Below are 25,597 nucleotides of genomic sequence, written 5' to 3'. Positions count from 1 at the left end.
GACAGTAATGGTGAGACTACCACACCCATCAGTGGTGATCACAATGTTGTCGTCATCAGTGTCACTAAGTAACTGGAATGAGTGAAGAAGGTTGATGTGAATGGTGGTCAAGTCACTGGGAAAACCAGGAGAAGTGACAAACAAGGTTGAAGAGACAGATCCTCAATATGGAAGTTAGACATGTCAATCAGTGGTTGTAGAAGTTTCCTCAAGCAGGTCCAAGCAGATTTGGCTCTCTTTAAGGAAACCATCTGACATTTCCCATTAAGGAGAATGTCCACTGTGTTATCTGCAAGGCTAAGGACACTATGTGGACCAGAGTATGGTGGTTGAAGAGATTCATGAACAGTGTCATCGCATAGCATCCTAAACCCACAGTGTGCCAGATCGCTATGTATGTACACTCATGGCAGTGTGTGGGGATTCAGTGCTGATGTATTTATATTCATGATGTGCAAATGGACATGTTTGACTAGAGCAGGGAGCACATCCTGATATGTGAGCTTGGTGTTCTTGATGAACTTTGGAGGTAGAACTAAGGGCTTGACATACAGGTATTGGTGAGGGAAGAGTTCAAGTCATCTTTGTGAGCCAAACAAATACTGAGTAAGACTCATGGTAGGGCCTCTGGCCAGGAACTTCTGTGGCACATGAGAGACACTTAAAGTGTGCATTGCCAATGTTTGACTAGTCCATTGCTCTGCAGTTGTATAAAACCTGTCAACATTGCAGAGAGAGCAGGGACTCAAACTGGCATTCCTGGTCAGTTGTGATGGACATGATGCATCCAAAGTGTGAAATTCATGCAGTAGCAAAATCCCAAGTGACATAATTGGTCATGATGTCCAAAAGAGGGATAACCTTGATCCATCTGGTTACCTGATCAACAGCCAAGAGGATATATCTGGATCCCTTGGAAGGGGGTACGTGGATCATGATGTTGAGGTGTATATGATGGAAGTGTCCCTTCAGTACGTCTAAGTTTCCCAGTGGAGGTTGAGTGTGGCAATTGACCTTGTTGACATGATATGTATGTGTGTGTGCCTAAGAATGGCAGTTGTTCTTGATGCCAGGCAAAACAAAAAGCTCCATGATGAGGCATGTTGTCGTTTTAATACCTAGGTGCGTGAAATCATGGATAGCCGAGAAAACTGTCCATAGTGGAAGACCTGGTACAATGGGGAGAGGTTTCCTTTTGAGATGTCACACAGTATGGGGAACAGATTAGGGTACAGGATACTAAGGTCAGTGCTGAATTAGAATCCTGTTGCAGATTTAGAATTTTAGGATAATCCACTTGCAGGCAAGCTAGTGCATCCAAGTGCAAAGTGGAAGTAATGGAGTTCACTTACAACAAGTAGTTGGTTACTCTGCTGCCTGCCTACTGGATGTACCGGATGTCAATGATATACTGGCTAATGGACAATGATCCATGTGTAAGAATCACCTTGGGGAGAGGTACTGTGACAGTTGAAAATAGCATCCGCAAGAGGTTTATGGTAGTTTTGTCTTCATTGTCCTCACAGAAGTATCTCATGGCTTTGTAAACTGCAAAAAGTTCATAGTCAAATACTGACCATTTGCACTGAGGGGCAGTGAGTTTCCTCAAGAATAAGTGGGGGGGGGGGGGGGGGGGGGCAAGCGGAAGAGGTTTGCGTGGTATCATTGATGTGTTATAGGACTGCACCAATCGATGTGTCACTGACATCAACTGTGATATGTTTGTCAGGCAACAGGTGCACGAGTGTGATGGCATTTGAAAGCACAGTCTTAATTGTGTTAAACTGTTGGGGCATATCACGTGACCACAGTACCTTACATGTCCCAAAGTTGTTTTATCCAGCCAAAGTATCTGCCAGAGGGGCCTGGAGAGAGGTGGCATGTGGCAAATGTCTTTGAAAAAAGTTAACCATTCCCAGAAAATGGCACAAATCATGGTAGGTCATAGGTGACGGGAGATCACGGATAAGTATGATGTGATTAGATGTAAGACACATACCCTCAGCACTGACACTGTGACAGCCACTTGTTTAGCTCAGTTGTGACTTCTTATGGTTAATTTCCGTGATGTTATTGCTGAGGGTAGACAGAACTTGAGTTAGGCATTTTTCATGCTCCTCAGCTGAGGAGAATTACAACAGGATATCATTGAGGTAGGCACAGCAATAAGGTAGGTTAAACAAAACAGAGTCAATGAGAATCTTTGCCAAGTCTGAACCATGTTCACGAGACCATAACACATAAAGCACTACTCAAATATGCTGAATGCCATAATTATTGCTGTTTTAAAGATATCACCTTTGCACATATGCATCTAATGGTATGCCTTGTGACAGCCAATAACAATGAACACTTGTGCTCCACTAAGTAGATGGGGAAAGTCCTGAATGTGGGGGATGGGATAATTGTCCATAATGACATAGGTGTTGCATTTCTGTTAGACACCACACAACCAGAACAAACCACTCTTTTGAGGAATGAGATGTCTGGGGGAAACCAGTTACTGTCTGAAATGCATACAATGCCCACTTTTAAAAGTTCATTAATAACTATTTTTGCATGGAACAATTTCTTAGGAGTGAGGCTGTGTGCCCTGTAGTGCAAAGGAGGACCCTCCTTCATTTTTATACAATGGCAGGTACTGTTTGTAATTGTGCCAATGTATACTGCCTGTACAGGTGGAGTAGACACACCCAAGTCATCCTATGTGGAGGCAGCACAATCAGACAATACACAGAGAGGAGGAATGTCACTGACTTTAGCTTGTGGATGCAGAGACAGGGTTGAGGCTGCTGTGGTGCATGTGTTTGCAACGTGAGTTGGATGCAAGCATATGAAGCTGCTAATAATGTGGTGAGCATACGCTAGTTTGTGCAATGTTATAGTTCCAAATTGTGTTTCCACAGGGTATCAATCTCACAGTGTTGGGTAGTAAGACTGACCAGAGGGTTGGTGAGATAGGCAGTCAACAAGGAGCACTTGGAGAGAATGACTAGTAGTGGATCACTTTTCACTAAGAGAGAGGCGGGGTCGAAGGAGCCTGGAATACGTATACCCTTTGCATGGTGTAGCAATGATCCTAAATATAGATCCAGAGAAAGGCCAGAGTTCTTAAGAAATATAAGCCGGCAGACTGGGCTGTCCACATCAATGACATAAAAAGTCCAGGGAAACTGCAAATCTGGTGTAATTTGGAACCAAAGTTGAACTGTACCATAAACGTTGATATGAGGACTGTTGGCAGTGCGAAAGGCAAGTTTTGCCAGAAGGAAATGAAGGTTGTTAGCATGATCTAAGACATAAAGTCTTCTGCTTGGAGAGACTGTTGTGTTGGTGACACCCTGTAGCATCATTGCAAACTGTGGTGCCTAGCCTATCCTGCATGCACAGTTTCTTGACATGTTGCTGAAAGCGCCATGAAACTAACAGAGCAGATAGATAGACTGTGGAGTAAGGTGTTTGTCACCCACGCCATCTGTTGTGCTTCACTGGAGAAATACCCTGCAATTGGGTGGGTGGTCAACAGATGGCGTTGGTGGAGGGGAAGCAGTGCAAGTAATACTAGTGACCAGCTACCATGTGGCAGTGGGGTGGTGAGCTCTCGCAAGACCTCTGCCAGCTGAGTGTATTGGATATGGAGGGGTATAAACACTGTTACGAACCTTCTCATCTGCCAAAGAGCTTGCAGTTGAAGGTAGCTGCTGATGACAGATGATTCTATGTGTCTGATCTTCCCGCCAGAGTTTAACCTCTAAGGTATATGCTGAGTGTGAGAGCAATTCAAGTTGTAGACCTTGTGATGACATAACAAGCTATAATGTGTAAGGATGATGTCTGGCATGGCCTCAAGGCCAATCTCTGACAAGAGGTGTCACCACAGCTGTGAAGGCGATCTGTCACTGAGTTGTCACTCATGGTTAACATGATGAAATGCTTCTGCAGGGGGTGCAATAGGCATTCAATGGTAATCAACTTCACATTTAGATTGTGCAGGATGGCTTAAAATCAGGTCGCTACTAAGGCTGGTATGGTCATGAAGAAGTTTGGCCAAGAGCACAAATCAAGCATCATCATTTAGAATGCCATAAATTTTGAGAACATTATCTGCCAATTTGAGCCCCATCTTCAAATATCCCTTATGGAGCTGTGGTAACTTGTGGAATCTACCCACTGGAACATGGTGTGCATAGGTGTTGGTTGTCTCAGGGTATTATGGTAGAGGGGTGAGCCACCTGAGGTTCCCATTGCGGGGGGGGGGGGGGGGGGGGGGGGGGCAAGCTAAGCGTTGACCATATGTGCTACATGGCATGGCAAGCACAGAAGTGGAACTGACTGTGACACAGATGGGATGACTGGGGTCATCAGAAGGTGATATGAAAAATTCATGAAAAACTGCTCGGGTGGCTGAATGGAACACTATGGCACTTGGGTACAATAAGTGTCCACTGCTTGTTGTTCATATCAAACCACTGAAGGTGGTGGATGCATAGAAGTGAGGTCAGCTTTTGCTTCAGATGATGCAGACCTCGATTAGTGTTGACAAACAGAGCCTGGCAGTCAGCATCCATAGCAGTGTGCAATGGTGACATTATATGAGATTCCCCCCCCCCCTCCTTCCTCCCCCCCCCCCCCCCCCCCCCCCCCCACTCCCCCTCGTGACAGTGTAGTCATGGCTAGATCAGCACATGTGGAATGAGATCAGAAAAATGGACATGAGCACACGAAAATGGTAATTGCATTGTTGATTGTGACTGTGCTTCACAACTGACATCCAGTGTGTAGTAGAGATGGGGGATCCGCTCCTGAACTGATTCATAGAGTCGAATCTTTCAAAGGAGTGAACAATCAGTGATTCAGAAAAAAAGAACGGTAGCCCCAAACGTTTCCTACAGCAGAGAGAGAGAGAGAGAGAGAGAGAGAGAGAGAGAGAGAGAGAGAGTCGGAGCAGATGAGCGGGACCTCTGCGGTACGCCGCACAACACAGCCAGCACCGGCCTCTGCCCTGCTTCTGCCTTGGCTGCCTGCATTGTGCAGTGCCCCATTGGATTTTGTGTTTCACATATGCCGTGCCGTCTCTGTGCTTCCTCTGCCGCGTGCAGTGTCTGGCGCACCTTAACTTAGCATCGCACTCCATCGGCGATCGTTTGTCGCACATCCTGCCCTCTGGGCAGTTGATGCGAGCAACAGGACAGAGAGCCTCCTAGTGGAGAACATAAGAACTACTTGCAACAACCTGCTCGCAAGAGAACGGACGATTTGTCTCGGAGCGGGTGACTGGTGGCCGTTCACCGCTCCCCCCACCCTCGGAACTCGCCCACTCAACGCTCACCTCACCGTTCTCGACTCTAGTAGTAATACCGGTATGTATATTACATAATTATGTTAAGACTTACCAAACAAAAGCGCTGGCAGGTCGATAGACACACAAACAAACACAAACATACACACAAAATTCAAGCTTTCGCAACAAACGGTTGCTTCGTCAGGAAAGAGGGAAGGAGGGGAAAGACGAAAGGATGTGGGTTTTAAGGGAGAGGGTAAGGAGTCATTCCAATCCCGGGAGCGGAAAGACTTACCTTAGGGGGAAAAAAGGACAGGTATACACTCGCACACACACACACACATATCCATCCGCATATACACAAACACAAGCAGACGCAACTGTTTGTTGCAAAAGCTTGAATTTTGTGTGTATGTTTGTGTTTGTTTGTGTGTCTATCAACCTGCCAGCGCTTTTGTTTGGTAAGTCTCATCATCTTTGTTTTTAGATATATTTTTCCCACGTGGAATGTTTCCCTCTATTATATACATAATTATGTTATGTGTACATCATTTGTTTTCATTTTATTTTTATTTGTTTAAAGTGATCAGATTAGGTTCCTCACGACTCCTCCTACTATAGGATTTTTTATTATGGACACTCGAATGTACGCTTTGATTATGAGCGAACTGATAAATGTATCGCAAAATCACCTTTGACAATGATAATGGCTACAAAGCCAAAACCACGATAGTGCAAAATAAATCAATAATCAAAAACTTTGTCATATCGTGGAAATTTCAATAAACAATACAAAATTCTTAATTATTATCTGTGTTACTTCAACATAGGATCAAATAAGATCAAAATACAGGTATAGTACTGGAATAAACCAAGTTTATAGGGCAATGTGCCTTCCATTTATTTTCTATTGTGAATGAGTGGTGAGTCATGAAAAAGAGCTAGTTCATTTCAGGGAGTGAACAGTTCTGATCCGATCTCTGAAAAGAACAGTTTTGCCCATCTCTAGTGTGTAGGCAGGGAGTGTGGAATACAATGCATTCCACAGTAACTAGTCCACTGTCTACACAGACTGACACTAAATACTGGTAACACTCAAAAATAGTTAGTCAAGAACAAAAAAGAATCCAGGGTGACCAATGTGGGTATTTATTCCTATACTTATTGGAGGCAAGAGAATCAACCCATCTATAAGAAACAACATGAATTTTATTGTATGAATAAACTGTATACATGAGAGCACAGATGTATATCACAACAACATAACACAGACCAAAGTACAAAGATCTTAGCATTCACCATCATAGAGGTTAGGTGGACTATCGATAGTTGCCACACATTCATTCATCATATTCCATAGATCCGATTAAGAAGGAAATGTTCAGGGATGCCAAAAGTCAAGGTATACATTAACAAAAGACAATAAAATGAAACACTTTTACTCCTCATGAGAACTACATTCCTTGGTAGAGGAGCAACTGGCATATTTTCCCCTGTGGCGCAAAAGGATTTCTCAAAAAAATTGAAAGTAGTGTATCTCTCTTTGTGAAATGCACTGTTAAAGGTTACTTGGAACTCTTTCTCATTATATTTTCCTGCATCTGAAATTCATGACACATTTTCATTAAATACTGTCCTACGGTGTAAACTTCTTGGGCAATACTGCTGAAGCCAAACATAATTTATTCTGCAATAGTGTACCATGAAAATATTCTGTAGAAACTGATGACCCAATATCCTGAAGAAACCTTTCCAGAGACCTAGGGATTCTCAGTTCATATACTCGCTAATGGTACTAATTGCTAATAATAGCAGCAAATTTGGGACAAAGTAACATATTCACTATTACAGCACTGGAAGTAAAAATAACTTCCATATAAACAACGTATTGCATTGTCAGCTGTCTCAAACAGAAAGTGTATTTTGTTAGCGCTGCATCACTTTCATTGTTCTGAATGGAATAAAATGACACTGAAATAATCATATTTATCATACTAGTGTAGTTGTTATCTCTAAATCAGCTAACTGCATAATACTGCAGTTTATAAGTTGTTTTTCCTATTTGTATGAGTGAGACCATGCCTGTCAGATGCTGCAGTCATGAATAAAAATTCACTCTGAAATTCTAGAGTGTAGCATTCTGAAGTCATTTACACATTATCTTTCATTTATTACATCATAATTTGTTTGTTGTGACAGATTCAAAATATACAAATGCATCCGAGTGCCACACAAAAATCATTCTGTATTGTGTTTGCTCCAAATTTTGGGAGTAGTATTCTCTATATTCAAATTAATTTCAGTGTATATCTGTAGGATTAAAGGTACATTTTTGAGAATATTTGGAAAGTTATGACTGTCACGCATAATGTGTTGTCATAAATGGACTATTGCAAGCTTTGCAAACTTTGGTGACAATACTTTGTTCAGAAAATTGTTCCCACTGAATTGCAGTGCAGTTACACATGGGCTTACTGCCATATGGCCATCTTTTTCTTTTCCATGACCAGTTTGGTCTAAGGAAATGATCGATAACACTAGAGAACTGCAATTTGGTTGTTACAAACCTGTGAATTGTTTTCGACTAACTTATGGACTCTGAATCAAAAAATAACTGCAGTTTTTGTCTATCATGTTAACTTTTAAAGCTACAGAATACTTTCCCTTTGTCTCAACAGTCATACAAAAATGTATACATAGCAAAATAAAGGGAAAACTTACCAAATATATCATTTACAAAGAAACAAAGGCTAAACATAGTTACTGCAAGTTAAATTGTGTCCTTACAAACAGTAAAGTTCCTTTATCAGGTGGTAAACAGACATATTAAGGTAAAAATTTTTGCTTATAGCTTTCTCTGGAGTGTGGACATTCTCACTCGATGCTCCAACAACTGTCAACATCCCATCTACCTTGATACCGTGCCTCCATGATCTTAAAGCATTGGTGGAATTACTCAACCTGCTCATCACTGATGCATTGAGATTTTCCAGGAAGTCACCAAGATGGCTATGTAAAAAATGTAATTTGAAGCTCTCCAAGAGCTGTGTTGTGTATTTCTGCACTTGCGAATTTCCTGTACAGTCTTTGACAATGTTTTTGCTTGCCAACCAAGCATTCTTTTTAAGTTCTGTCATTGTTGCATTTCTTCTTCCATTTCATCTTTTAATGAGTTGCTGGATCTGTGGACCATCAAGCACACTGTCCTTTATCTTTTTACATAACAGGCTAGAAAATGCCAAAATGAGATACTTGAAACAGTCTGCTTCAGTTGACAAAGCTTCAACAAATTGCTTCACGAGACTCAGTTTTATATGCATAGGTGCAAATACAATGTTCATTCTGTTGACCAGTGGCTGATGAGGATCTTGGTGACAAGTTTGACTGCAGCCAGTGCTTTTCACAAGCTCTGCTGTCCCACATACACAAATAAAAGGGATACTTGGTATATCCATCTTGCTGGCCAAGGAGGAAGCCGACAATTTTATGATCCATAGGTATTTTTCATACTGACACAATCCAGTGACTCTCTTTATGCCTTCATATAATCAAAGTGAATGGCCTATTGGGACTGCATGAAATAAATTCCCATTGTGGAGGACACACTTCAAGCTCTGCTTCAAGTGATTGGTGAACAGCCACAGCTCTGTTACGTTATAAGCTAGAATTCAAAAGTATTCCATTAAACCATGTATGTTATGGCAATATACAAACCCATCATCAATTTGAAACTATTGCAGAAAGATAATTTCTCTTTTTCTGAAGCACGGTAGCTTAGCTCCTTTTTCACACAAGTTTTCCTTGCAGTCTTGATGCTAAACTGTTTATAGTGGTTCAATGTTGCTATCTGCGTTTACATATCACCAGTGCATCATTTGGAGATAGTGAGTGAAACTGTGGGCTCTAGAAAATGAAGTGCCAAGTGGAGAAATCAGAACATTTGTGATATATTCTTCTGTATGAGTTCAATAGAGGAGTGACAGCAGCAGAGACAGCCAGATACATTTGTGCACATAGGGGGTGATGCCATTGGACAGAGCATGGCAAGAAAATGGTTCTCTCATTTGAAGGAGGATAATTTTGACATTAGTGAACCTCCATATTCAGGAAGACCTTTGGGATTCAATGAAGATCATTTAAATGCATTAATCCACAATGATCCACACCAGTGTACTTGAAAACTGCCCAATGTGATGAACTGTGTCCAATCCACCATCATGCGACATTTGCATCCAATGGGAGAAGTTCAAAAATTAGGGTTTATGGGTACTGCAAGCTCTAAGCCAAAAATCACACAAATCAGTGGGTGGCCATATGTGAATCTCTGCTTGCTCATTTTATCAGTTGGCTTGTGAAAAACACTGACCCCTATTATCCTGCACTGTTACTGGTGACGAGAAATGGTGTCTTCATGATAACATGAGGAAAAGAAAGGAGTGGTTGAGCCCAAAAAAAAGAAGCAATTCTCCAAACAAAGACCTGTATACATCCACAGAAGATAATGTTATGCATCTGGTGGAACAGCAACAGTGTGGTGTACTATGAATTGCTTCCCTGAGGTGTAACCATCACTGTTGACATTTATTGTCAACAACTCGGACATCTTGCACATGCAGTACAAGAACAATGATGAGGAAGACAGCATGAAGTGTTGCTACTCCACGATAATGCCCACCCACCCAAATCCTCCTAAACTGACAGATACACTACACAGGAGTTGGATTGGGAAGTCATTCTGCACCCACCCTCTTAGCCTGATCTCGCACCCTCAGATTTCCAACTTTTCCACTCTCTATCAAACAACCTTCAAGGAACTTCCATTCCAGATGGAAATGCACACCAAACATGACTCGATGAGTCCTTTGCCTCAAACCACATGATTTCTACCATCGTGTTATGGAAAAATTACCTCAGCATAGGCAGACTACAGTAAACAGTGAAGGATAATACATTATTGATAGCTAAAGTCTCTGTTATGTGCATCTGTTGTGTTTATTAAACTTTTGGAAAACTGCTATGGGCTTGTGCACCAACCCAGTATTATAATTTATACTGCGCTACGTACTAATATCAGGATGGCAAAAGAAAAAAGTAAACAGACAGGCATCTCCTTGCTGCTCTCCAAAAAACTGAAGGCCTCACCTTCTTTTATTAGTACAGATAATGTAAACACCAACATATGGATTCTTTGGTTCAGAATTATTACACAAAATTTTTACACATAAAAATAATTTTTAATTGAGGTGTATTACAATGCTCTGTGAATGACTATGAATCAATTGTTACTTTACTGTGAACAGTCATTCTACTCACACAAAAGAAAAAATATTTACCTATACATTTTTACATGTTTGACAAGAACAGTACACTAACAAGGGACACCTTTGACCCACACCCACACCAGTGGTCCATGTCATTTCCATGCAAAATGTGCATTCTACAAGTGACATTTTGATAGAGAGGTGCGAAGCAACAGGATATCATTGCCCTAGGACAGAAATTATATGTCATTCAATGTATCAGTGTATCATTACATTTTCAATCGACAGTGCCAAAAATCCTCTGCTTAAAGCAATTATAATAATGTAAAACACACTTTGAAAAATTAGAACACACACATTCTACACACCTGATAGTGCTTATATTACTCCTCATAGTGCAGATGCAGGATTTAGATGAAATGGTTAAAACAGAGGGGAAGAGAGAAATGTGCACACCTCCCTAGAGCCACTATTTTACATTCAAAATCACACTGGACAGTTCAAGTTCTAAACAAAGCTGGTTTGAATGATCTAAAAAAAAAAAAAAAAAATGACATGGTGGACAGTCTTTTTCTCTGGAATATATGCCTGAAATTGACAGTGTTTTAATAAATTTTCGTCCAGTAATACAGTTGACAAGTTGGATACTGCCCCCGGGTTATACAATGGATCACTAGTGGGGAATTGCACACCATACACATTTTATTTACTGATGTTTTGTACAGTTTGCATGTGACTAGAACTTTCACACTTGGGTGCATTTGTGGGTGAGTAAGGTGTTGCACCTTCTTGAACAGGTCTTAGTTCCTCTTGCAAATTAGACAACTGTGAAGACACATTTTATTACTAAACCAGAAGATCTTTGTCAAAAATTTTTTTAAAGTGTTTAAAATTCATGAATGTGTTTAGGTTTTCTAACCTCATTCCTTGCAAAGTATTCACTCACTGACCATGCATTGCTCACGGTAACTCTTTACTAAAACATTAATCAGTGTGCTTATCTTTGTTATCCATCCATTCAGAATAATTACCACTAACGGCACACATCTGATAATCGAACTGTAACTTTAAATTATTCGCCTGCTGAGTAGCGAAATGTCCTATTATAGACTGAACTGCACGTACAGTGTCATGGAATGCGGTATTGTCACCAATCACCATATCCATATTAATAGATAAAGTCTGAAAAACAGCAGATAATTTTGATACATTGCTAGCTAGTGTTTCATGTTGTTGCTTCAAATTTTTATCTTGCTTGGGATACCTGTCCTGCATCTATAGAAATGTTACTAATCTGTGACTGCAAATCAAACACAGTCGATGAAAGTTCTGCAACTTGTATTATTTTTTTGTTGCTTCATCAAACTTTGAGGTCATTTTATCTTTAGTCCACAGAGTGGTCATATTCGTTAATATTATTTGCAACATTTGTCGAATACTGAGTTCACGAGAAGCATGTACAGGCGGGGATGCAAGGTCAGCTGGAGGTTGAACTATTGCGTTCGCAATCTGTAGTTGATTGCATATCTGATTGAAATGTGTCACTTTCAGACTGGGTATTGGTTTCACTTGCAGTGGCATTAATATTCTTCATGTCTGAATTAATTTCTACTTCACTACTTTCTTTGTCAGAAGAGATGTTATCGGAATTTTTTCTGCCATTTTTTTCTCTCTTGCCAATCTTGACCACAATATTGAAAGATTAACACATCAAAGGAAGTTTTTTTTGTTGCAATAAATAACATTAATTGACAGTGGGAAATATTAACACCATTGCTGAATGACGACAACGATCACTGCATTCACTTCAATAATGGAACAAGCCACTATGCACAAGATTTAAGAAAAGCATCAATATTGGAACAGCTAAACTGTGTATTGTTACTGTTAACTATATGAAAGCATATGATTAATTAGAACAGAAAAGTAATGCACTGCTGAGATATTTAAATAAAAAAGCATAAGATTGCAGCCTAGCACTCACTACATTGTTAACAAGCAAAAAAGTACAATAATGTATTCTTTTTTGCTTAAATTTTTTTCTATTCTGTTTCGGCTTGTTAATTTTTCATTTACAAATTTCTTTGCTTTTTCTTTTTGTGATTCATTTCAATCAGTTTTTAGTTTCCAACTGATTTGTGGTATTAATATAATAATGATTTGAGTCATGGTACAACCATGCAAAAAAGACAAAAATTAGAATTATCAAAAAAATTACAATTTTTACCGAATAGACATTATTTAATAACTGTATGGGCACAGTCACCAGTGTGAGTTGGCTTCCACCTTCGCTCACCAAGTATATGCTGAAGCTGCACCATGTAATTGTCCCAGATTGGTCATGGGAACAGCACAGCTAGAGATCTGGATCGATGGAATTTTGAAATGTAGATTGTATTTCATGATCTGGTAATTGCCCTATGCTGTGTAAATAGTTAAAAATTCTTGGACTATTTCTCTGAATGACTGGCAGTTCAGGTTGTACAATAAGTAAGAAAAGACACTGAAAATTTGTAACAAAGTCACATCAATGGCAGATCAGTGCCATGTCGAAATGTTGCATCTCTCCCACAAAAGGTTGAAAAATGAAACTGTTAATACATTGGTAGTTAGCACAAATGTGTGGACTGGCATGACAAGAAAGTATTCAAACACATTTCTGTTGAGAATTAACTTAAATATTGTAATTTATACAGAGCTACAGAGCATGACACTTACATGATAAGAACAGGATGGGAAAAGAGGAAAGTGAACAGCTAGGCACTCCTAGCTGCTCTCAAAAAAACTGAAGGCTGCACCTTTGTTTATAAGTAAAGATAAAGTAAACGTCAACATATGGAATCTTTGATCTTTAATCTTTACAAAAAATTTTTTACACATAAAAATAATTTTTTAGAAAGGGGTGTTACAATCTCCAATTAGGGTAATTCTTTGAAAATGGTACTGGGATTCCAACTGAATGAGGAAGTGGGTGTTTAGGTGACGCTAAACTAAGATACTCTATTTTACATTTGTTTTTCTTTTATTCTGATGTTTTCACTAAACAGAAGTAACAGTCACTTGAGTAACTGGGTTCTCGTCAAGTTATAGGATAGGTATACCAAATGGAAGTTTATCATGTGTTCCCTTCATCCGCATCCATAAGCTCCTGACACACTGCTTCCACAGTTTGTGTGAGGGGCCCATGATTTATATTGTTCACCAATATTCACTTTCAAATAGGCAAAATAGGCTTGCCTGACAAATGTATTCACATTTGTTCTTTTATTGTGAATGGTAAAACCACCACACAAATAACAAAACAAATTGGAGCTGTTTTAGCACTTACATCACGAACTACCAGAGGCAGGTGTAATGAAAGGTTTCAGTTCATATAAAAATAAAAAATGAACACTGCTAACTGTGTATATCAACAAGAAGACTCCATGTCGGAATGTGCTTCACAATATCAGAGTGGAACACGTCGTCTCACTACAGTCTCCCAGGCATAACAGTTGGTCTAGACAATATGAATCTGTTGCTAGTTTGATAAGTTGTCATTCCCCCCTCCCTAACTGGTGGGAGAAGGTTCATGTCAGCCACCAGATTTTTCTTATCAGCCACCAAATTCTGCTTTAACCGCTGAAAAATCATTCAAGAAAAGTCTATGCTCTGTTGCGCAGAATTACCCCAATAGTACAATATTAAGTTTGAGGCGACTTTTAACCTATTGAAAATATACTGGGATGTTTACAGATTCATTGCAGGCAGTACAGACAGGCAGTCTTGTGAAGCATTTCTGAACACTTTTTTCAAAAACAGTCTACAGCAACTAATTTGACAACTAACACACAATGGAAAATTTTAGACTTAGTACCTACGAACAGGACTGACCTCATTGACATGTTTCAGTATTGAAGCAGGGATTAATTATCATGATATCATAGTGACAGTGGTTACTAAAGTTAATAAATCCATCAAGAAGGATAAAGGAGTATGTTGGGAAGAGCAAAAAAAGTAGTTATTAGCACCTTACTTACACACTGCATCAACATCACTTAATTCTAATATGATGGATGCAAAGGAATTATGGGCAAAGTTTAAACTTGCTTTGGAAAAGTTTGTGCTCAGTATGTGGATTATGGAAGGAAAAGACCCACCGTCATTTAATTCTGAATCCGGAAAACGCTGAGAAGCAGGGAGACTTGCACACTCGGGTAAAAAAAGAACATCAACAGGCATAAGTTAGTTGAAATCCATACATCTATACAAAGACTGATGTGTGAAGCATGCAACAACTTCCACAATCATACCTTAGTGAAAGATCTTGCAGATAACCCAAGAAAAATTTGATCCTACGTAAAATCACTCAGTCGGACAGAGGCTTCTATCCAATCGGCCATTGGCCAGTCTGGTGTGACAACAGATGACAGCAAACGGAAAGCTTAAATTTTAAATTTCAGATTTAAGAAATCATTCATGCAGGAGCATTGTACAGACCCCCGTATGTAGGACATCATAACAGGCATCCCTGGTGAACTCGTACAGAAGCAACAGAAAGAGTTGAAAACATGTAGGTCGCCAGATCCACATGGAATCCCAATTCCATTTTACAGAGAGTTCTCTGCAGCACTGGCCTCTTACTTAGCTTGTACTTATCATGAATCTCTTGCCCAGAACAAAGTCTCATACAACAGGGGAGGGAAGGAGGGGGGGGGGGGGGGGGGGGAATCTGCAAGTGACACTTGTATTTAAGAAAAACAAAAGAATAGATCTGCAAAATTACAGACCACAATCCTTAACATCAGTTTGCTGTGAATTCTTGAATATATTAAAAGTTCAAATTCCCTTGAGACTGAAAAGCTTCTGTACACAAATCATCATGGTTTTAGAAAGCATCACTTGTGTCAAAGTCAGTTAGTCATTTCCTAATATGATATTCCGCACACCAAGGATTAAGGACAATAGGCTAATTCCATATTCGTAGATTTTTGGAAAATCTTGGGTGCAACCATTTACAAACTGTGATTGTGATGCACCTTTGAATGAACAATGCCCATCATTTGTGTTCCAAGGTCATACTCCAGTTGAGTCCTGCAACTGGCAGAGGAAGTTGAGAAGACCAACTTTGCTGAAAGAATTTAAATAAAACTCACAATATGCGGCATTACATCCAAGCTGTGTCTCTCTGGTTCTGAGTGGAGTGGAAGGATTCAACAAGAGAATTCAAAGATTTGCGACTAAGCTAGGCTGCGATTTTCTTCATTTGCACAATTGGGTGGAATGTCCCTAAATGGCTCAGGCATGTGTTACACTTCAGATGCTGCTACACATATAAGTGACTGTATAGGGGTGAACAAAAAAGTTTTGTTACAGCTAGGAACTCTCCATATAGTCCAGACAAAGGCCAGCTGTATGAGACCCCAAGGTCCGAGGAAATGTCACCACTGATGGGCCTATGAAAACGCTAGTGATCAATTTCCAAAGAATTTACAACAAAGTCCCAAAGTTTGAAGCACATCTAAAAAGCAGTGAAGCTCACATAATACTATATATAGAAAAGAGACTAAAACCTAAAGTAAACAGTGGTGAGATTATTCGGATAACTTATAAGTTTTTATCAATAGGATGGGCTAACAGAAAATGGAGGTAGTGTCAGTAAGTGCTACACTATGAACTGTGGAATGACCAGCAGCATATTTGCAAGGATAAAGATTTATGTCCTTTCTGATAATGTTTCAATATGAGGTTCTCTTAACTTATTACTTTCACAGATAAACTGTATTGGCATTTCATTGGACTTTGCTCCAGGCTTTCCTTCTCTCAAGCAATGTTTTCTGATGTGTTAAATCCTTTTTTGAGTTATGTTTTTATTAACTCCAGACCCAATTTCATGCCATTTTAACACAAAGTTTTTCACTGCAGACATTGCTGGAGGTTTTGCCAAAACACTTCTCATCAACCTCTTGCATAAAAACATCCACAAATTATGCTTTGCATTAACACTTGGTAATGAATACACACTGTTTTATTATGAGCACCATTTTATGTTGCATTCAACTGATAACTTAACACATCTGCTCCTCTCACTCACTCAGACGTATTGTAAACATTCTCAAGCAACAGCATGTGGGAGGTGCGAGTGTGCTGGTACGTGGCAGGAACCAATTGGTGAATTGAAATCACAGTTTCCACCATTTTCTGTGAGGAACTGTTCTCCTGTTCATTAACAAGAGTCAGTTCAGTACCAGTCTTAAAAATATTTTTCATACAAGTTAGTTTGCCACCCTATACTCAGCATATAGATCCATGCTAAATTTAACATATTTGACTGTCAAAAGGCAATATGTGCAGTCTTCAACAATTGCAATAGCATTATGTTATTGATACAATACACATGAAACTAAAAAGGGGTTCTGCTCATATGTAATGGCTGTAAGTGGCACTTAAGTGTGCATTCACACACTCATGCATGACACTGGAACTGAAATTGCCGACAGCAAAACCAAAGTAATGATACTGAACTCTATTTACAAATGTTTCTTAAAGTAACCACCGCTGCAAAGATGACTGACATAGACATTTGTGTGCAGTAGTGTTGAAAAACAGCCGAAATTACTAAAACTGAACAGGCTCAAGAGCTGGATGGAATTATTACCAGATTTTATACAGAATTTTCTCCGCTTTTGACCATAATGTACCATACATCCCTTGAATGGAAACTGTTCTGTAGCTGGATGTATAATCAGGTCTCATCCATGTACAATAGTAGTAGAAAGGATACACAAAGCTACAGTCAATTACCTCCGACATACTTTTGTTTTCTTTGCAGAATCCTAGAACATATTCTGAGCTGAAAGGTAATGAGGTGTCTTGACCACAATGCCCTTTCCATACATACCAGCATGGATTCCGAAAAAATCAGTTATGTGAAACCCCACTTGGGCTTTTCTCACACAACATTTTGAAAGCCGGTGGATCAAGGCAATCAGACAGCTGCAGTATTTCCTAGAAGCATCAGACTCAATACTTCACAAATGCTTATTGATCACATAGGATGTCAAACAAAATTTTTGTCTGGGTTTAGGATTTCTTGTTAGAGAGAACACAACATGTTATGTTGGATGGAGAATTATCAACAGATGTAGAATTAATTTCCAGTCATTCAGGGAAGTGTGTTGTTACACTTGCAGTTTGTGTTCTATAAGGGGAAACAAATTAAAACAAGACAGATGGAAAGTTGTTTATTATTTCAAAAGTAAACACCATAACTGTAATACATTTATCCCACTGTGAGACAAGGCAGTCAATGCCTTCATTGAAAAATGTTGGCAACTGCTTACAGAACCACAATTATACCCAGGCATGTACCTCTTTGTTCTAAGAAAATTGATGGCAATTGCATGGGGAGAGATGGGGATTTTTTGGAGGAAACTTCTGTGAGCCACGACTGCTACAAGGACCTATTACTTTTGTTGGCTGCAGAAATTTTGCTTGGAAGCCCTTACACATCCTCCATACAGTTCCACACTCCCCCTCATGCGATTCCCATATTTTTGGAGCTCTTGAAGAGTGACATTCATGGACATCGATTTACTTCACATGAAGTGCATGCCTGGTTCCCTATGCAACGTCAAAAACTTTTTCACAGGAAGGCATTATCTGTCTTATCTCACAATGGGCTAAATGCATTAACAGTTATGGTAATTACTTTTGAAAAACTATACAGTTTAATTACTTTTTCTATCTGTCTTTTTTCATTTGACTGCCCCTTATATTTTAATGACATAGCAGATAATGTTAACAATAACCTAATATTTCCTGCAACGGTGCAGTTATCTAACTGAAGCACCAAAGAAACTGGTATAGGCATGAGTATTCAAGTACAGAGATATGTAAACAGGCAGAATATGACACTGTGGATGGCAACACCTATGTAAGACAATAAGTGTTTAGTGCAGTTGTTAGACTGGTTACTGCTGCTGCAATGGCAGATTATCAAGATTTAAGTGAGTTTGGACATGACGTTATAGTTAGTGCACGAGCGATGGGACACAGCACAGGTAGTGATGAAGTAGGGATTTTCTACTATGACCATTTCACAAGTGTACCATGAATATCAGGAATCTGGTAAAACATCAAATCTCTGACATCGCTGCAGCTGGAAAAAGGTCTTGCAAGAACAGGGCCATTGACGACAGAAGAGAATTGTTCAAAGTGACAGAAATGCAACCCTTCTGCAAATTGCTGCAGATTTCAATGCTGGGCCATCAATAAGTATCAGCGTGCGAAACATCATCGATATGGGCTTTCAGAGCTGAGAGCCCACTCATGTACCCTTGATGACTGCATGACACAAAGCTTTACACTTCGCCTGGGCCCATCAACACCGACATTGGACTGTTGATGACTGGAAACATGTTGCCTGGTTGGATGAGTCTTGTTTGATATTGTATTGAGCACGTGCACATATATGGGTACGGAGACAACTTTATGAATCCATGGACCCTGCACATCAGCAGGGGACTGTTCAACCTGTTGGAGGCTCTGTAATGGTATGGGACATACATCTAGATATGGCTCTGACAGGTCACCTGCATCCATTTATATCCATTATGCATTCCGACGGACTTGGACAATTCCAGCAGGAGAATGTGACACCCTGCACATGCAGAATTGATAAAGAGTGGCTCCAGGGACACTCTTCTGAGTTTAAACACTTCTGCTGGCCACCAGACTCCCCAGACATGAACATTATTGAGCATATCTGGGATGCCTTGCAACATGTTGTACTGGAGAGATCTCCACTCCCTCGTACTCTTATGGATTTAGGGACAGCCCTGCAGGATTCATGGTGTCAATTCCCTCCAGCACTACTTAGACATTAAGAGTCCATGTCACATTGTGTTGCAGCACTTCTGCGTGCTTGTGGGGGCCCTACGTGATATTAGGCAAGTGTACTAGTTTCTTTGGCTCTTCAGTGTATAATGTAGAGTCATCTGAAAAACTTGCATAAATTGTCTATCAGACCCTCAAAACATTTGAAACTGGTGCCAAAAATTGGCAGTTTGCTTTGAATGTTGAAAAATATAAAAGTGTACACTTCAAAAATGAAAAAATTGTAAGGTCCTTAGACTACAATACTCAAGAATTAAAACTGGAATTAGTCAACTCATACATACACTCCTGGAAATTGAAATAAGAACACCGTGAATTCATTGTCCCAGGAAGGGGAAACTTTATTGACACATTCCTGGGGTCAGATACATCACATGATCACACTGACAGAACCACAGGCACATAGACACAGGCAACAGAGCATGCACAATGTCGGCACTAGTACAGTGTATATCCACCTTTCGCAGCAATGCAGGCTGCTATTCTCCCATGGAGACGATCGTAGAGATGCTGGATGTAGTCCTGTGGAACGGCTTGCCATACCATTTCCACCTGGCGCCTCAGTTGGACCAGCGTTCGTGCTGGACGTGCAGACCGCGTGAGACGACGCTTCATGCAGTCCCAAACATGCTCAATGGGGGACAGATCCGGAGATCTTGCTGGCCAGGGTAGTTGACTTACACCTTCTAGAGCACGTTGGGTGGCACGGGATACATGCGGACGTGCATTGTCCTGTTGGAACAGCAAGTTCCCTTGCCGGTCTAGGAATGGTAGAACGATGGGTTCGATGACGGTTTGGATGTACCGTGCACTATTCAGTGTCTCCTCGACGATCACTAGTGGTGTACGGCCAGTGTAGGAGATCGCTCCCCACACCATGATGCCGGGTGTTGGCCCTGTGTGCCTCGGTCGTATGCAGTCCTGATTGTGGCGCTCACCTGCACAGCGCCAAACACGCATACGACCATCATTGGCACCAAGGCAGAAGCGACTCTCATCGCTGAAGACGACACGTCTCCATTCGTCCCTCCATTCACGCCTGTCGCGACACCACTGGAGGCGGGCTGCACGATGTTGGGGCGTGAGCGGAAGACGGCCTAACGGTGTGCGGGACCGTAGCCCAGCTTCATGGAGACTGTTGCGAATGGTCCTCGCCGATACCCCAGGAGCAACAGTGTCCCTAATTTGCTGGGAAGTGGCGGTGCGGTCCCCTACGGCACTGCGTAGGATCCTACGGTCTTGGCGTGCATCCGTGCGTCGCTGCGGTCCGGTCCCAGGTCGACGGGCACGTGCACCTTCCGCCGACCACTGGCGACAACATCGATGTACTGTGGAGACCTCACGCCCCACGTGTTGAGCAATTCGGCGGTACGTCCACCCGGCCTCCCGCATGCCCACTATACGCCCTCGCTCAAAGTCCGTCAACTGCACATACGGTTCACGTCCACGCTGTCGCGGCATGCTACCAGTGTTAAAGACTGCGATGGAGCTCCGTATGCCACGGCAAACTGGCTGACACTGACGGCGGCGGTGCACAAATGCTGTGCAGCTAGCGCCATTCGACGGCCAACACCGCGGTTCCTGGTGTGTCCGCTGTGCCGTGCGTGTGATCATTGCTTGCACAGCCCTCTCGCAGTGTCCGGAGCAAGTATGGTGGGTCTGACACACCGGTGTCAATGTGTTCTTTTTTCCATTTCCAGGAGTGTAAACCTGAGTAACAATCTGTGGGGGATACAACATGGAATGATCACATAGGTTCAGAACAGGTAAAGCAGGAATTAGGCTTTTGCCACTTGCACCACACTGGGAAAATGCAGTCAGCCTACAAATGAGATTGCTCACAAAAAACTTGTTCAACCCATCCAACGATACTGCTAAAGTGTGTGGATCCCATAGCAAATAGAACAACTGTGGGATATTGAATGTATGCAAAGTGGGTAGCACAAATGGTCACAGGGTTATTTGACCAAGACGCTTGAAGACAGATGCCAATTATCCTGCAAATGACTTTGCACAAAATTTCTAAAACATACGTATAAATGACAGTATTAATAAAACAAAAATAACTGTTCTATCAGTTCTAAGGTAATGCCTTAAAATTATACACATTACGCAGTACCAAAACAAATGCTTGGTTTATCTTAAAACTTGATCATACACTTAAAAGTACTCCTCCGAGTTAGCATTCATTTATTACTATAAACAATGAAAAACACAGGACAGAATAATGACAATATGTATTATGGAAAGGATAGATTGCTACTTACCGTATAGAGGAGAAGTGGAGTTGCAGACAACACAACAAAAAGACTGCTATACATTTCAGCTTTCAGCCACAAGGCTTTCTTCTGAAGTAGAAGACACACACACACACACACACACACACACACACACACAAACCCACTGTCTCTGGGTGCTGAGGCCGGAATGCACATAGCAACAGTGCTGGATGGGGAAAGCAATCTGTGAGGGTAAGGAAGAGGCCGGGGTGGGGAGGGGGAGGGATAGCAGGGTATGGTTGGGGAAATGCTGTTTGTGGGACCATGCAGGGCTGTGGTAGGTACAGGGCATGGCTGCTGGGTGCAGTCACAAGATTTGATGAGGGAGGGGAGGGAGCAGGAAAGTAGAAGTGGGGGGGTGGCGGACTAGTGGGCACACTGAAGAAGCAGAAGGCTGTGTAGCACTGAAGTGTGAGCAGCAAAGGGGACAGATAAGGAGAGGGACTAGTGAAGGTTGAGGCCAAGGTGCTTACAGAAATTTAGGACGTGTTGCAAGGAAAGCTCTCACAAGCACAATTCAGAAAAGCTGATGTTGATAGGAATGATCCAGATGGCACAGTCAGCAACTAGGTTGTCCAGCTGTCTCTTGGCCACAGTTTGGCAGTTGGCCATTCATGCAGACACACAGCTTGTTAGTTGTCATGCCTACATGGAAAGCAGCTTAATGGTTGCAGCATATTTTTGTGTGTTCTTTTCTGAACCTTCCTGTGCCTCACAAACTTTTTGAAACTCGACCTACCAGCTCCCTCTTCCCCTTATTCCAGAACACACATAGTATCCTCACCCAGTCCATTTACGTCTGCTGTCCCCTCTCTTCACACACATCCACCCACTGGCCAGCATTCCATATTATGCTCTTAAATTTACTTTACTCTTTGTTCTCTGTGTGTTTTCACATACATTTTAGTTTGTTTTCACTGTCAACCCTACTCCCTTTTTTCTTCATACCTCATCCATTCCATCGTTTTCATTAATTCTCTCACATATTTTTTTTTATTCTCCACCATGGATCATTGTTCCTACCATCTGCACCAATACATAAAAGCTTCCTTATCCCTGGCCAGAACTCAGTCACACATAAATTCCTGCATTGTTGCCTAGCTCACAGAATCCCCCACATGGCTATACCATCTCTGGTTGCAGCCATTCATCTCACAATGACCTATATCCCTGCAAATTCTGCCAGTCCATGGCCCTCACCAACCTAGTTCAGCAAAATCATCTAAATCAAGCCCAAGTCTCCTTGTAATACCTCTTTCCCACCTGTAAAATTCTCCTGCTCTGCAATTCCATATTCCTGCATCCCATCTCTCACACTGAAACTGTAGCCCTCCAGGAACCAGAGCAGTATGCACAACTCCATCTCAAAAAACTCTCCAAGCTGTTCACTTCCTATTCCCACCTTGGACTACCACTATCCACCATCTCTGCATCAGTCACCAAACATCCCCTCATAGCCAACAAATCCTGCCTCACGGGCCTAATACATTTACTACACTCTCATAAATTCACTCCCACCACAGTGCACAATCCAGAACTTAATCGGCCATGAAATTTCCTCCAAAGGCCTTAATCCCCCTGAAGTATAAGACGACTCCAAAGGCCTTACCTTTTGCCCCACTCCCACTGGACTTGTTAAAGATCTTCTCTCCTTCTCCTGGTCCCTATGGTGTAAACACTTCTGTACCACCAACCCTCACAATCAGACTCAACCCAAAGCTAATACTGAACTGTGCCTGATTCAGTTCACATGTCCATCCAACTGTAACCCACCCCACTGCACCTGACTCACTCCTATTAACATTCCAGAATTTCTTAATCTCAAACACTGCCTCACCATCATTCCCCAAATCCCTTGGAAAGAACCACAGTCCACAACCTAAAAACTGATCCTGAGCATGTAATCACACCTGTGACAAAGCCTCCACCACTGTGGTTTTGAACTGCCATGATTCTCTGGCAGAAAGCTATCAGATTCGTCCACCTACAAACCCTGCCACAGTGAGCCTATTCCAGAAATCCAACAGGATCTCCAGTCTTTCCTCATATCCTTAGGTCAAACCCAGAACCTTTTCCCTGGTTGTATCCTCACCCTTACTACTCTCCATACTATTACCTTCCACATGCTTCCTACAGTCAATAAACCCAATCAACCAAGATGATCCACTGTGGCCTGTTACTGTGCCCCCCACTGAGAGACTCTCAATTCAAGTGGGCCAACACTTTCAACCTGTAAGAAGACACCAACTATTTTCTTCACTGACTCTATACAGTTCCTGTTCTTTACCACTTGACACTCTGCTCATCACTATTGATGCCACCTCCGTCTACACTAACATCCCTAATGCCATAGCCTTACCACTATTGAACATTACCTTTCCCGATGCCCGACTGGCTCCAAACCTATCTCCTTCCTAGTCACCATGAGCTCACAATTATTTCTCCTTTGAAGGCATCACATAAAGACACATCTGTGGTACAGCAATGGACACCAGCATTGACCTAACCTATGCCAACCTATTCACATGCCATCTAGAGGAATCCTTCCTAACCACCCAGAATCCCAAACCCCTCACCTGGTTCAGAGTCACTGATGACATATTCAAGATCTGGACTAAGGGTGAGCATCCCCAACCACATTCCTCCAGAACTTCAACACCTCCCCCATTCACTTCACCACGTCCTCCTCAACCCACACCACCTTCCCTGATGATGACTGTCACCTCAAGAATAGCTACATAAGTACCTCCATTCCATCAAACCTACCAATCATCTGCAATATCTCCACTTTTGACAGCTGCCACCCACTCCATTCCACACAGTTAAGCTACCTGGAGCCATCACATACACAGTGACTAGCAGTCCCTCTCCAAATATACCAAGGGTATCACTGAGCCTTCACAGACCGAATTTATCTACTCAACCTTGTACAGAAACAGATCTTTCATGCCTTGTCCCTCCAGTCACCTACCACCTCCCAAGTACCCATTGTCCAGCCACAAAGAGGCAGTCCCCTCGTGACTCAGTATCACCTAGGACTGGAGCAACTGAATAGCATTCTCCGCCAGGGTTTCCACCCCTCCCACAGTGGTATTTTCACCCACTGAACCTGTGCAATATTCTTGTCCATCCCTACTCCACTCCTGCTTCCAACCTCTTGCTTCATGGCACATATTCCTGCAATAGACATAGATGCAAGACCTGTCTCACAAGAGAGCTTCACAGCCTGCACCATCTGGATCCTTCCTACCAACACCAGCTTTCCTGAAATACTCAAGTGGGAACTTTCCTTGCAATATATCCTGCACTCCCATAATCCTCCTGGACTCAACCTTCATGAGTCTCTGCCCTTCTTTTACCTATCCCCTTCCCTGCTCCCACTGCAGCCGCCTTCTATTGCCCCATTGTGCCCAAGATTTCTTCCCCTGCTCCACTTCTCTCCATTTATGCCCCCCCCCCTTCCTCCCTCAATTGACCCAGCAATGTTACCCTGTCCCAGCCACTTTCCCACATGCAGCACTACACCTTCCCCCACTCTTACTCTGCTATTCTTCACTCTTGCCACCCTACCCTCTTCCCTATCCCCCCACCACTCAAAGACTGCCTCCCCCCTCCCCAAATCATGTGCAGTTGCTATACACAGCCAGGCCTCAGCAGCCGGAGACTGTGTTGTGTGTGTGTGTCAATTGTGCTGGGGTGAATGTTTATGTGTTTACTATTTAAGAAGTCAACAAACAATTTTTCTAATCTAGTGTTCCCTCCAGTTAAGTCCAGGATGTTTCAGCTCCTGTCATCCCCTGCTCCCAACTGAACTGTTTTTCTTCTGGCATTGTTTTAATTAGACTTTCTTCTTCAATTAATCTAAATCCTATCTCTTGATCTCAAATCGTGTTTGTTCA

This window comes from Schistocerca cancellata, chromosome 5, assembly GCF_023864275.1.
Source record: "Schistocerca cancellata isolate TAMUIC-IGC-003103 chromosome 5, iqSchCanc2.1, whole genome shotgun sequence".
NCBI lineage: Eukaryota > Metazoa > Arthropoda > Insecta > Orthoptera > Acrididae > Schistocerca > Schistocerca cancellata.
The sequence above is the reverse complement of the archived record's forward strand: the minus strand, read 5'-3'. Positions refer to the sequence as shown.